Source organism: Oncorhynchus keta, chromosome 1, assembly GCF_023373465.1.
Source record: "Oncorhynchus keta strain PuntledgeMale-10-30-2019 chromosome 1, Oket_V2, whole genome shotgun sequence".
NCBI classification, from domain to species: domain Eukaryota; kingdom Metazoa; phylum Chordata; class Actinopteri; order Salmoniformes; family Salmonidae; genus Oncorhynchus; species Oncorhynchus keta.
The window spans coordinates 70,792,191-70,807,924 of NC_068421.1; the positions used below are offsets into that span (position 1 = coordinate 70,792,191).

The window sequence follows — 15,734 nt, forward strand, 5'->3', positions numbered from 1 at the left end:
TCTTCATATGATTGATATGATCAGGGTGATTCTCTGATCCACCTCTACGCAGACGACACCATTCTGTATACATCTGGCCATTCCTTGAACACCGTGTTAGACAACCTCCAAACGAGCTTCAAAACCATACAACACACCTTCCGTGGCCTCCAACTGCTCTTAAACACTAGTAAGAACCAAATGCATGCTTTTCAACCGTTCGCTGCCCGCACCTGCCCGTCCGACTAGCATCACTAATCTGGATGGTTCTGGCCTAGAATACGTGGACAACTACAAATACCTAGGTGGCTGGCTAGACTGTAAACTCTCCTTCCAGACTCATATTAAACATTGCCAATACAAAATAAAATCGGCTTCCTATTTCACCTCCTTCATTAACGCCGCCAAACATATTATTATTTTACTCTCGTAAAACTGACTATCCTACCGATCCTCGATGATGTCATTTACAAAATGGCTTCCAATACTCTACCCAGCAAACTGGATGCAGCCTATCAGTGCCATCCGTTTTGTCACCAAAGCACCTTACACCACCCACGAATGCAACCTGTATGCTCTAGTAGGCTGGCCCTCGCTACATAATCCTTGCCAGACCCACTGGCTCCAGGTCATCTAAAAGTCTATGCTATGGAAAGCTCCGCCTTAACTCACATCACTGGTCACGATAACAACACCGACCGGTAGCACAAGTTCCAGCAGGTATATATCACTGGTCATCCCCAAAGCCAACACCTCCTTGAGTCGCCTTTCCTTCCAGTTCTCTGCTGCCAATGGCTGGAACGAGTTGCAGAAATCACTGAAGCTGGAGATTTATATTTCCCTCACTAACTTTAAACATCAGCTATCTGAGCAGCTAACCGATCGCTGCAGCTGTAAATAGCCCATCTATAATTAGCCCACCCAATCTACTTTCCTCATCCCCATATTGTTTTTATGTACTTTTCTGCTCTTTTGCACACCAGTATATCTACTTGAACATCATCATATGCTCATCTATCACTCCAGTGTTAATCTGCTAAATTGTAATTACTTCACTACTATGGCCTATTTTTTTTCCTATTGTGTTATTGACTGTACGCTTGTTTATTCCATGTGTAACTCCATGTGTTTGTGTCGCACTGCTTTGCTTCATCTTGGCCAGGTCGCAGTTGTTGAGAACAAGTTCTCATTTACTAGCCTACCTAGTTAAAAAAAAAAACTCTAAATCAATGTCTAAATGAAATTTAAAAGCAACTTTTATTGCAATTGCCAATATGTAAAAATATCCTACATAAAGCCAACAATTAAAAACATTGCAGCCTGCAAGTAGGAAATATCCTGATGAAAATAAATATCCTGTCAATCACATTGGCTATGCATGGCCTGTCTGCAAGGAACTTGAAAGATTGTATCAACTATTGTATTAACTTGGTCCAGCCTGAAGCTCCTCTGAGCAAACTTGCAACATTGAATAACATATTCTGGGTACAGCTGTATGCTGTTTTGCACAAGGGATAAGAAGTAATCAGGCCTATTTTATGACGTTTCCACCAGATCAGAGCATGACATTTCTCCCCCTTTCATGCTGAGTGGAAAATTGAAAGGGAGAGAGCTGGAAAGATTTTTCAAATTGACAATAGTTTCTCAATGTAGCATCTCAGTGGATGTGAAAACAGACTTTGTTTACTTCAAGTTTGAGGAGAAGAAAACAATTGAGAAGCTCTACAGTGATGGTGAGTTAAGACAATCAGGCCTAGCCAGGCCTAGCCAGTCTCCAGACCTAAACACAATAGAAAATCTTTGGAGGGAGCTGAAAGTTCGTGTTGCCCAGCGACAGCCCCGAAACCTGAAGGATCTGGAGAAGGTCTGTATGGAGGAGTGGGCCAAAATCCCTGCTGCAGTGTGTATAAACCTGGTCAAGAACTACAGGACACGTATGATCTCTGTAATTGCAAACAAAGGTTTCTGTACCAAATATTAAGTTCTGATTTTCTGATGTATCAAAAACTTGTCATGCAATAAAATGCTAATTAATTACTTAAAAATCATAATGTGATTTTCTGGATTTTTGTTTTAGATTCCATCTCTCACAGTTGAAGTGTACCTATGATAAAAATTACAGACCTCTACATGCTTTGTAAGTAGGAAAACCTGCAAAATCGGCAGTGTATCAAATACTTGTTCTCCCCACTGTATATGCGTAATCAAGATTGACAGGAGCGCTCCAAACAAACTTCAATCTCCTAAATGGAATGAAATAAAACAATGTTTTCCTCACAAGTGTAGCCTAGGTTGTGCTCTCTGCAAACAACATGTCCACTTCAACAATGACAACAGTAAGAGGGTAATAATAATAATAATATATTGAATGCATTAACAGAAATTACCATAACCAAACAAGCCTTTTAGATTATAATGATGGGAATACATGGTAAATGTACTACTGGTGTGCTATCCACGCAGCCTCAGCAATGGACTAGTCCAATTAGACAGATGTGAATCAGACATGTGTCTTGTGTGCCATCATTTCTTTTTACATATATTTGCCACTGCTCGGCTAAAAAAAAAAAGACACATGACACGAGGTCAGGGGTCAGCTATAATTCAAGCAGATAGAAAATCAATCTCAGAGAGGAGCTATGCTAGTATGCTAATTAACACATGCCTAGCCTTTAGCCTCGTCGTAGCTTGATTTCATTAGCAATCGCAAAACTAACTGCAAGCCATGAGGGCATCTTGAAAATTGGATAAAAGTGATGTAGCATAGGCCTCACTGGACTACACCCCTAAAACCCACTGAACAGACTAAGAGCAATAATATCATCTCAGACTCACACAGTTATGTAAAGATGAATATTAAGGTCAAGGAACTTAAACGTTCGCTTTCTTACATGGCACATATTGCACTTTTAGTTTCTTCTGCAACACTTTGTTTTTGTATTACTTATTTCCAAATTGAACATGTTTTATTACTTATTTCCAAATTGAACATGTTTTATTACTTATTTCCAAATTGAACATGTTTTATTACTTATTTCCAAATTGAACATGTTTTATTACTTATTTGAGGCTAAATTGATTTTTATTGATGTATTATATTAAGTTAAAATAAGTGTTCATTCAGTATTGTTGTAATTGTCATTATTACAAATACATTTTTTATTTAATTTATATCGTCCGATTAAATCGGTATCAGCTTTTTAATCGGTATCGGCGTTGAAATATCAAAATCGGTCGACCTCTAGTTAAAACGCACTCGGCTGGATGCAGAAAAGTGAATCTGTGCACAGGAGCTCTCAATATTTACACAAGCTTCCTGTAACACATACTTAAAAGGGTCAGCATAGGAACTCACCTCAAGAGAGAGGAGTGTGTGTATGTAGGAGCTTGTGGGATGGTTGGTACACGCATGTTTAAATAGTGAATAAAGCCATGGTGTCCATTCCTTAAGCCTTCATTTGATCTGTGTTGTTGGTTTCCCTAGAAACAGGTGAAAACAAACAACCACATAATTCAAAACAGAATCCTCTCCTATGTCCATCAATAAAACATGGAGCTACACTGAACATTCACTGACATACCAGGACATACCACAACACACAAACTGGTAGAATACACACAGGATGGTGGGAAAGAAAGCTTCCCATTCTGAAGTTTATAAACAGACCAACGGCCTGTTTGCTGCTGGACTAGGACACAGTCTGCTCGGTCAGGAAAGAGGGGACACTGGGACGGACAGCTACTCGTCAGCTACCCACCACCTTCCTCCTCCCAGGAAACATATTACTGTTTCTTCCTGTTACCATGGGAACACTAATGTGTTCCCAAAACTTCAAACAATAGCAAGGAGTAAAATGGCACACAGTAAAAATGTAGGAGTTTTGTCAGAAGAGGAGGAAAGATGTTAACACCCAGTTAACACCCAGCAACGCACCCATTTAAACCCTACTGAACAAACAGACACACACAGTTTAGGCTTAACTCAGATGGTTGCGTAATAGGCCCGAACTAAAGTGTTGGCGTTTCAGAGTTGGGTGGTATTTGCCTATACAGTAGTGTTGGGGAGCATTACACCCCTTTCTATTTTAATTAGCAGCCACACAAGTTAGTCCACTGGTACAGTAACAGCCACAAAGAACTAGAGGTGGCACCCTTATTAGCAGAACAAACATAATTGGACATTTCTAATGGTTCAGCAAGCGCAGCGGCACCGCAGCCAACACAGACACAGTGCTTTATGTAAAAGGACTCAGAGTCAGGGACAGCACAGTGTTGGGGTGAATGGTGGTATAATTTTGGGGCGCATCAGTTGAGCGTAGTTAAAATGTTGTTCTGCAGCACAGAGAGCCTTTCAAACATTCCCTCTTTGTTTACCGTGTTCCACCAACACCCCCTTCCTCCCCTGATGATGTCACATAGCCAACTCCCTACAGCCAATGACTGTCCAGTGGCCTCAGACTCCCTCACTCGCTCTTCCTCCTTCGCTGCCCCCTTCACTCTAATTCTCTCCCTCCCCTTCTCGCTCTCCCTTTCGCCTTGGGCCAGCTGGGCTGCTGACTGCCTGGCATACAGAAATTAGAAACATTGTTTGTGCATTTCCACTCAACAACAGGGTGAAGAAAAACATACAAGGCATCCTTTCTCTGGCCAGGTCTCTGCCCTGCTCTGCCCATCTTCCCCCTCTCTCAATGGGGAGTCATTTGTGACGTGCAACATCTCTACCTTCTAGGGATGGGCATGGTAATTAGAATACCTGACACCACAGTCAGAGTCTCCATGTGGAGCTTGTTGTTGACACTACAGTCAGAGGCTCCATGTGGAGCTTGTTGTTGACACTACAGTCAGAGGCTCCATGTGGAGCTTGTTGTTGACACTACAGTCAGAGGCTCCATGTGGAGCTTGTTGTTGACACTACAGTCAGAGGCTCCATGTGGAGCTTGTTGTTGACACTACAGTCAGAGTCTCCATGTGGAGCTTGTTGTTGACACTACAGTCAGAGGCTCCATGTGGAGCTTGTTGTTGACACTACAGTCAGAGGCTCCATGTGGAGCTTGTTGTTGACACTACAGTCAGAGTCTCCATGTGGAGCTTGTTGTTGACACCACAGTCAGAGGCTCCATGTAGAGCTTGTTGTTGACACCACAGTCAGAGGCTCCATGTGGAGCTTGTTGTTGACACCACAGTCAGAGGCTCCATGTGGAGCTTGTTGTTGACACCACAGTCAGAGGCTCCATGTGGAGCTTGTTGTTGACACCACAGTCAGAGGCTCCATGTGGAGCTTGTTGTTGACACCACAGTCAGAGGCTCCATGTGGAGCTTGTTGTTGACACTACAGTCAGAGTCTCCATGTGGAGCTTGTTGTTGACACTACAGTCAGAGTCTCCATGTGGAGCTTGTTGTTGACACTACAGTCAGAGTCTCCATGTGGAGCTTGTTGTTGACACTACAGTCAGAGTCTCCATGTGGAGCTTGTTGTTGACACTACAGTCAGAGTCTCCATGTGGAGCTTGTTGTTGACACTACAGTCAGAGTCTCCATGTGGAGCTTGTTGTTGACACTACAGTCAGAGTCTCCATGTGGAGCTTGTTGTTGACACTACAGTCAGAGTCTCCATGTGGAGCTTGTTGTTGACACTACAGTCAGAGTCTCCATGTGGAGCTTGTTGTTGACACTACAGTCAGTCTCCATGTGGAGCTTGTTGTTGACACTACAGTCAGAGTCTCCATGTGGAGCTTGTTGTTGACACTACAGTCAGAGGCTCCATGTGGATCTTGTTGTTGACACTACAGTCAGAGTCTCCATGTGGAGCTTGTTGTTGACACTACAGTCAGAGTCTCCATGTGGAGCTTGTTGTTGACACTACAGTCAGAGGCTCCATGTGGAGCTTGTTGTTGACACTACAGTCAGAGGCTCCATGTGGAGCTTGTTGTTGACACTACAGTCAGAGGCTCCATGTGGAGCTTGTTGTTGACACTACAGTCAGAGGCTCCATGTGGAGCTTGTTGTTGACACTACAGTCAGAGGCTCCATGTGGAGCTTGTTGTTGACACTACAGTCAGAGTCTCCATGTGGAGCTTGTTGTTGACACTACAGTCAGAGGCTCCATGTGGAGCAAGGTGAAGTGGGAGATGTCTAATCAAAGCAAAATGTAATTCAAATGACGGGATTAAGTTAGCTAAATGAGAAGTAGGCTACAACAAGCTGTGGAGTTGTTGTAGGCAAGGATGGGTAGCGCATAAAAAAAAATAGCCTCAACTAGCCTAGCTGACAAGCTAACATCTGGCTAGCTGACAAGCTAACATCTGGCTAGCTGACAAGCTAACATCTGGCTAGCTGACAAGCTAACATCTGGCTAGCTGACAAGCTAACAACATCTGGCTAGCTTCGTTACATCGATTTGATGCAGTCAAGACAGGCACTGCCAGGTAGGATGATAGATAACCTATGGCATTTACAACTTTGTCTTACTAGCGCGAGTCAGTGCCTACTTTTTCCTCGCGCTCCCTTTTCACACACACCAGCCCCTGCCTATCGCTTGCCCTGCTGCAGAGCGCACCGTATCTCCCGAGACACACAGGATAAACAAAGTTAAAAACAATCCCGACCATCCCCCCAAAATGTAGGATATTATTTGATTTAAGGAATTTTCCCAACTAACCCCATTGCAAACACCAGAGCTGCTTCCACTTACTGCCTGGCCTGTCACTATACCTACTTAATACTGTACTGAATCCCTCAACACCCCATTCAAATTTGAATGCAAACATGACCTTGTGATGGCAAGTAAACAACTACTCCCTGCCCAGATTGCCTTATCTTGCTAAGAGGAGGACGTTCTAAAGAGGAACGACTCCGTGGTATGTATCTGCAAGACTAATAAATGTGATGCACCTGCACAGCCACTAACCTATTACCGAGATCTTTCTCTACCTTCTAGCAACACATAAAATCTATGCTTTCATTCATTTGTCAAATTATCAAGCCACAAAAATATTTTCTGTCTCAATAGCAGATAAATTAATGGGCTAAAGATTCTGTAGGTACCTACTGAAAGCACTCCAGCGAGAGTCTAGTAACTACGGTTCTGTGAGTGGAGATGAACCACACCACATGTACTCCATGCCGAGCGTGCCAAAGGTCCAGAACTCCCGCTGCGACAGAGAGAAGAGCTCATGCCTGCAATTAAAACAGAGCACCCAGTGGGATTACACAACTATTAGTCTGTGACTCCACCTCGTCACAGTAAAAATAGAGCGCTCCCTAAGGCCTCTCACTTCCGCTCTCAGGACAACCAGGAACAACGGAATGTGTTTGACTGCATGAGAGCTAAATGTTTACACTCACAGTACTTTTCTAACAATGTGTCTGAACATGTGCAGATTCCAATCCGTGCCTACTGCCCTCATTCAGTTCAAATAGATACAACACTGCAGTAAATCACTCTTATCACACAAGCAAAGTAACATTACTAAAAAGCATTCAGTGTTTAAAAGGGACATGAATAATCCTGGCAGGTGTAACAAGTAGACTGATGGCAGGGTTATCTGTACTGAGGCCAGTGCCTAGCAGGGTGATCACAGAGCCATCTTCTTATAATGAGTGTTTTGGCTGAAAACTTGTGACTGCAGAGGAGCTGAGGACAGGCTGAGCAGGACAGAGTACACAGGGGGCTGGAACAGTCTGGAACATCAAATATAGCGGAAAAAGAATGAAAGAAAAAGGAAAAGAGCACAGGAGATAAAAGTTTGGCAGAGTAGCATAGTTACAGTTGCTGAAACTAGGCCTTACTCCTCATTGTTCTTACTGAGAGGTCCAATGACGAAGAGTTGGCAGCCAACACAGGGAGGGGGAACAGAGGGGAGAGGGGGCATTCATTAGAGAAAGAGAGGCAAAGGGGAAAAATCTGTTTACCCAACGGTCAGCTTGCTTTTCTACTGATCATTTTACAAGGAGTCAGCAGCTAGCTACTGAGGCAGACTGAATTACCGACCGTTAGAGGTGCCCTGTTTAATTTACAATTAGGGTGCTAGTAGCAGTGTGGCAAATAAAAATATTACTAAAATTATAAATTCACTGGGCCACAGATCCTGAGGAAGTATTAGGATAAATATGAGACTAAGGCAGAATAGGTTTAGTCATTTTCTGTTCCAGAAAACTGACTATTTCCAATGTGTTTATTTCTTGATAATCAAAATAACAGATGTATTGAGGCAAACACACCGCTTCAGTAATGGCCTTCAGTAATGGCCCTCATCTGGATGATGAGTAAGGTCAATAGGATGGAGTACAGGCACACTGATGTGATCGGTGCTGTATACCAATAATAAATGGGAGTTAATGAGAAGACCGATCAATGAAGAAACATTAGCCATCCCATGGGATGACAGAGAGCAACCGAGAGACAGAGAACGACCAATATATTTTATTAGTAATAAAATAGTAATCACACCGGTGGGGAGAGGGGCATTCCTCTTACCAAACCACATGACATTTGTTTTGGAGGTGTTCAGAACAAGGTTAAGGGTAGAGAAAGCTTGTTGGACACTAAGAAAGCTTTGTTGTAGCACATCGAACACAAAATCCAGGGAGGGGCCAGCTGAGTATAAGACTATCATCTGCATATAAATGGATGAGAGAGCATCCTACTGCCTGAGCTATGTTGTTGAAGAAAATTGAGATAAGCATGGAGCCTAGGATTGAGCCTTGGGGTACTCCCTTGGTGACAGATAGTGGCTGAGACAGCAGATTTTCTGACTTTATACACTGCACTCAGAGAGGTAGTTAGTAAACCAGCCCAAAGACCCCTCAGAGACACCAATACATCCCACGAGAAAGGAATGGTCTACCGTATCAAAAGCTTTGGCCAAGTAAATAAAAATATCAGCACAATATTGCTTAGAATCAAGGGCAATGGCAATATCATTGAGGACCTTTTAGGTTGCTGTGACACATCCATAACCGGAGTGGAAACCAGAGATACAGACAGATAGCTACCAAGATACAGACAGAGAGCTACCAAGATACAGACAGAGAGCTACCAAGATACCGACAGAGGGAGAGCCAGAGTAGGGTTTGGCGGTATCCAAATTTTCATACCGTCTCTGTACCATACAGGGGTATACAGTACTACTGGAAGTGCACACAAGAGGGTAAATGTCTCAACGGATCCAAAAAGTTGGACCCATTCCCAAAGTGGACCTGGGGCTTTCCCACCTGGACCCGATACGCATAAATTATTTATTCAAATATAGAGAACTCATCCGCACAGAGCCAATGACAACTGTTACGGATACAAGTATCCTGTGTGTGTATCCTGTGTGTGTGTGTTTCTTTTCTCTCCTTCTCCCATCACAGGTGAAAATCATCACTCCCCAATCAGTCACCAATCCAATCATCAATCAGAAGACACACCTCCTCCTGTTTCCTACCCAATCACAGTTCCTTTCCCTTGGTTTAAAAACCCCATCAGTTGTTTGCTCTAGAGCTCAATCTCTCTGTAAATGCCATGTCTGTAGGTCTCTGTGGTTCACTCTCTCTTTGTGTATTGACCTCTCTTTTGTTTGAGCAGCTCCATAGCACTTCATCATCACCTGTGAGTATTGTTTTGGTTATGGTGTTTGTTTGTTTGCTGGTGGGAAAAGGGGAAACCAAGACAAGTCGCCCATGGGCATACACTACCTGTAGGTAGACTTTGTTAAATACACTAGTTAGAACTGGGCGGACCACCCACTGTACTTTTGGTTAGTTGGTTAGCTGTTGTTAAAGTAGGCTAGTCGTCTAGCTTAGCGGTGTTTAATACTTATTGTTTCTTTCCTTGGGTCCAGCTCAGCCTCTTTTCCTGCTCCCCCATACCGTGTGTTTTACAATAAACCCTGAGTTTGACGGTAGATTTCAGTTGTCCTGGTTATTTCGTTCACACTTTTACTTTGTCACTATTATAAATTGCATGAGTTATGTTACGGGTCTCATTACCATCCCCCCTAGACTGTCGGGCCAAAAGGGATTCGTAACAACAACCAACACCGTTCCATATAGACCTGGTCAGCTCCAGACCCGGTCCAATACGAGTGAGGAAAGCAGCAGAAAATGCATTTGAGATACTTTATTAACAGGAACTGATAAAGCAGAGAAAGAGGTGCTGCTCGAGCAGGCGGGGGAGGGGCCGTACTGTGAGCAAGTGACATTTTTATTTATTTATTTCACCTTTATTTAACCAGGTAGGCTAGTTGAGAACAAGTTCTCATTTACAACTGCGACCTGGCCAAGAAAGCATAGCAGTGTGAACAGACAACAACAAAGTTACACATGGAGTAAACAATAAACAAGTCAATAATATTTTTTTTTAAGTCTATATACATTGTGTGCAAAAGGCATGAGGAGGTAGGCAAATAATTACAATTTTGCAGATTAACACTGGAGTGATAAATGATCAGATGGTCATGTGCAGATAGAGATACTGGTGTGCAAAAGAGCAGAAAAGTAAATAAATAAACAGTATGGGCATGAGGTAGGTAAATTGGGTGGGCTATTTACCAATAGATTATGTACAGCTGCAGCGATCGGTTAGCTGCTCAGATAGCAGATGTTTAAAGTTGGTGAGGGAGATAAGTCTCCAACTTCAGCTTTTTTTTTTTTTTTTTTTTTTTTGCAATTCGTTCCAGTCACAGGCAGCAGAGAACTGGAAGGAAAGGTGGCCAAATGAGCCAGTGGGTCTGGCGACGAATATGTAGCGAGGGCCAGCCGACTAGAGCATGCAGGTCGCAGTGGTGGGTGGTATAAGGTGGTTTAGTAACAAAACGGATTGATTTTAGATTGGAGATGCTTGATATGAGTATGGAAGGAGAGTTTACAGTCTAGCCAGACACCTAGGTACTTATAGATGTCCACATATTCTAGGTCGGAACCATCCAGGGTGGTGATGCTTGTCGGGCGTGCGGGTGCAGGCAGTGAATGGTTGAAAAGCATGCATTTGGTTTTACTAGTGTTTAAGAGCAGTTGGAGGCCACGGAAGGAGTGTTGTATGGCATTGAAGCTCGTTTGGAGGTTAGATAGCACAGTGTCCAAGGAAGGGCCAGAAGAATACAGAATGGTGACGTCTGCGTAGAGGTGGATCAGGGAATCACAATCATTGATTGATATACAGAGAAAAGAGTCGGCCCGAGAATTGAACCCTGTGGCACCCCCACTGAGACTGCCAGAGGACCGGACAACATGCCCTCTGATTTGACACACTGAACTCTGTCTGCAAAGTAGTTGGTGAACCAGGCAAGGCATGAGGAGCAGGGGAGGGAGAGACAGCAACCAAGCCGACTCGCACTATAGTAGGTTATTTATAAAATATGTTTATGAAGTATCCGTCTTGACTGCATCAAACCGGGAGAAGCTAGTTAGCCTAGCTAACGTTAGCTAGGCTAACTGAGGCTGTAGTGCATGCACTTTCACATCCTACAGTTACAAATAACAACAGCTCCATTCAGAATATTAAGTAGGAGCATACATGTTGGCTGTTAGGCTATAGTGACCATCCTTTTCCTTTAACTTTTAATTCAGTCTTCCATTGATTAGATCGGTCCTAATTTCAGCCACAAACAAAGGCTCTGACTGTAGCCTATTGCCACTTATTATTGGCCAACAAAGACAAGTTAAACGAGTGTGCCCAGATCCATCATTCTAAATGTCACGGGTTTAATCTGAAATGATTGTCACGGGTATGTGTAATTTTAACTGAATTGTCTGAAGGGCCTGGACAGATCCGAACGTAGCTGCTGTGTGTGAGTGTCTATACTTCAAATTAATCCTCAGCTCTGGCATCTCCCCCAATATTTGGAACCCAGGAATGATCACCCCACTCCACAAAAGTGGGAGATACATTTGAGACATCCATCAACAGCAACCTTGGGAAAATCCTCTGCATTATCATTAACAGCAAACTCATACATTTCCTCAGTGAAAACAAAGTATTGAGCAAATGTCAAATTGGCCTGTTACCAAATTACCGTATAACAGACCATGTATTTCACCCTGCACACATTAATTGACAAACAAACAAACCAAAACTAAGGCAAAGTCTTCTCATGCTTTGATGATTTCAACAAAGATTTAGACTCAAATTGCCATGTAGACAAACAAGTGCGCGGTTTCGAGTTGGAAAAAAACACATTTCTTCCCACAGGGCCGTGGGGTGAGACAGGGATGCAGCTTAAGCCCCACCCTCTTCAACATTTATATATATATATATATCTCAACGAATTGGCGCGGGCACTAGAACAGTTTGCCTCACCCTACTAGAATCTGAAGTCAAATGTCTACGGTTTACTGATGATCTGGTGCTTCTGTCCCCAACCAAGGAGGGCTGAAAGCAGCACCTAGATCTTCTGCCCAGAATCTGACAGACCTGGGGCCCCCTGACAGTAAATCTCAATAGGACAAAAATAATGGTGTTCCAAAGCAGGTTCAGTTCCCAGGACCACAAATACAAAAATTCCATCTAGACTCCGTTGCCCTAGAGCACAGAAAACTATTACATACCTGGGCCTAAAACATCACGGCCACTCCAATACCATTGTGCTACAACTTTGGAAGTATGCTTGGGGTCATTGTCCATTTGGAAGATTCATTTGCGACCAAGCTTTAACACTTTTTGGGATAGGGGGCAGCATTTTCACTTTTGGATGAATAGCATGCCCAGAGCGAACTGCCTCCTACTCTGTCCCAGATGCTAATATGCATATTATTATTAGGGTGGGATATAAAACACTCGGAAGTTTCCAAAACTGTTTGAATGATGTATGTGAGTATAACAGAACTCATATGGCAGGCGAAAACCTGAGAAAAATCGAACCAGGAAGTGGGACATCTGAGATTTGTAGTTTTTCAAAGCTTGGCCTACCAAATAGTGTCTAGAGTCAAGTTGCACTTCCTACGGCTTCCACTAGATGTCAACCGTCTTTAGAAACTTGAATGGGGATTCTACTATAAAGGAGGGGCTCATGAGACCTGAGTCAGTGGTCTGGCAGAGTGTCTTGGTCTCGTGACGCGCGCTCCCGACAGAGTTAGCTCTCGTTCCAGTGCATTTCTTCAGACAAAGGAATTCTCCGGTTGGAACATTATTGATGTATTATGTTAACATCCTAAAGATTGATTCCATACATCGTTTGACATGTTTCTAAAGGACTGTAACGGAACTGAGTTTTTGTCTGGACAAAGTGCCTGCGCCTCATGAAGATGGATTACTGGGCTGAACACGCTAACAAGTGGCTATTTGGACATAAATGATGGACTTTATGGAATAAATCAGTCATTTATTGTCGAACTGGAATTCCTGGGAGTGCCTCCTGATGAAGATTATCAAAGGTAAGTGAATATTTATGGTGTTATTTCCAGCTTCTGTTGACTCAAATGGCAGATATTCCTCTGGCTTTTTCCGTATTTTTCTTTTTAAAAAATCTGACACCACGGTTGCATTAAGGAGAAGTCTCTTTAATTCTGTGAATAACAGTTGTATCTTTTATCAATGTTTATTATAATTATTTCTGCAAAATCACCAGATGTTTTGGAATCAAAACATTACTGCACGTAACGCACCAATGTAAACAGATTTTTGGATATAAATATGCACATTATCGAACAAAACATACATGTATTGTGTAACATGATGTCCTATGAGTGTCATCTGATGAAGATCAAAGGTTAGTTATTCATTTTATTTATATTTCTGCTTTTTGTGACTCCTACCTTTGGCTGGAAAAAAGCTGTGTTTTTTGACCTGGCTATGACCTAACATAACCATATGTGCTTTCATGTAAAGCATTTTTGAAATCGGACCTGATGGGTAGATTTATAAGATGTTTCTTTCATTTGCTGTATTGGATTTGTTAATGTGTGAAAGTTACATATTACTAAACTTCACGCAATGCCTTTTCAGCGGGATGTTGGAGGGGTTCCGCTAGTGGAACGTGTGCCCTAGAAAGGTTAAAGAAAAATATAACATCCTTGAATCAGTCATTAAAACCAACCTAAATCCATTCGATTACCCAATAACCAAGTGAAAAGCTCAAATCTATTAAATCAAAGAAGGCTTGTAGTCTAGACAACATCAGAAATAAAATGCTGAAAAACAGCACACCGGAGTTGCAAAATGCTGTGCTTAAATTGTTCAACATGATTTTAACTTCTGGCTGCTTCCCTGATGTCTGGAACCAGGAGCTCATCTCCCCTGGAGATTTGTGGAGACAAATCAGACCCCAATAATTACAGGGGAATTTGCGTAAATAGTAACGGTTTTCTGTAGCATTTTGATTTCAAGAATTCAAACCTTTCTTCAAGAAACAAATGTAATAAGTAAATGTCAAATTGGCTTTCTCACTAACCATCGTACTACTAACCATATATACACACCTTACACACACTCATTAATAAACACGTCCACCAAAAAAAGAGGGCAAAGACTTTAAAAAAGCATTTGATTCTATTTGGCACGAAGGGCTATTCTACAAAATTCTCCAAAGTGGGCTTGGTGGTAAGGTGTATGACTTAAAATGTATGTACACAAAAAACAAGTGTGCAATAAAAATCAAAAACCAAAGAACATAATTATTTTCACAATGTCGAGGTGTGAGACGAATCTTTTCAACATTTATATCAATGAATTAGCAGACATGTTTGATCATTCTCCAGCGCCAGGACTCACACCATTTGACAGAGGTAAAATACCTGCTATATGCGAATGACTTGGTACTTCTATCACCAACCAAAGGTCTTCAACAGAACATTAATGTTCTAGAACAATATTGCTATAATTGGGCCCTGGCAATACATTTCCAAAAAACTAAAATCATGATTGTCCAAAAAAAATAAGATGTCAGAAGCACAAATATAAATTCACCCTGAACAACACCATAATTGAACACACTAAAAATGACACCTACATTGGTCTGACTATATCTGCATTGGGAAACTTTAATATGGCAGTGAATGCACTCAAAGAAAAATCCCTTAGAGCATTGTATGCAATAAAAATGAAATTATTCAAAATCAACATCCCAATTAGAATTTGAACCAAAATATTTGACAGTGTAATCCTACCAATAGCTCCTTACGGAAGTGAGGTTTGGGGGCCACTCAAACTGGACTTAAAAATGTGGGACAAACATCCAATTGAAGCCCTACGTGCAGAATTCTGTCTGAAAATCCTACAAGTCCAGAGAAATACACCAACTAATGCATGTAGGGCAGAATTGGGCCGTTTTCCAGTAATAATGAAAATACAGAAAATAGCATTAATTTTGGCTACATCTAAATTCTAGTCCAAATTCAAGTCTGGAATTTAAAGCACTTCAAACCCAAGAGCTGAGCCCAGAAACGAGCCTTCCCAGTCAGCTGGTGTTGGATCTAACCAACCAAGCCGATACCAGCACTGCTTCAAAAGAAAGAATTCAAATAAACAAAATCATGAACCAATCAAAGGACTCATACAACATTGGAAAAACGAAACAAAATTGCAAAGCCTACTAAATTGCTATCCGACCCTAAACAGAGAATATGAATTGGCTGATTATCTCTACTCTGTCAGAGATACGAAGCAGAGACCGATCCTTACCAAGTACAGGCTGAGTGACCACCGATTGGCAATAGAAACCGGCAGACATAAGACATGGCTACCAAAAGAGGAGCGTGTATGTGGTCACTGCACGACAGGGGAGGGAAAGACAGATGCACTCTCTCCTTTACTGTGAGAAATATTCCTCACCAAGAGA

The 15,734-nt window shown here is 42.2% G+C and overlaps 1 protein-coding gene across 21 annotated transcripts in view; it reads right to left on the reverse strand.

Moving 5' to 3' along the window:
• Positions 1-15,734, reverse strand: part of fryl (furry homolog, like) — a 124,398-nt gene that overhangs the window by 61,796 nt on the left and 46,868 nt on the right. Inside the window, exon 1 of one of the 21 annotated variants that reach the window (XM_052459838.1) lies at positions 7,028-7,044. The exons of 18 other annotated variants lie outside the window; for them this stretch is intronic. The gene's annotated coding sequence lies outside the window, so the exon portion shown is untranslated. Of the gene's footprint in view, positions 1-3,334; positions 3,354-7,023; positions 7,045-15,734 lie in introns of those variants that run through there. 2 more of the 21 variants (XM_052459832.1, XM_035784196.2) reach the window with 2 other exon arrangements.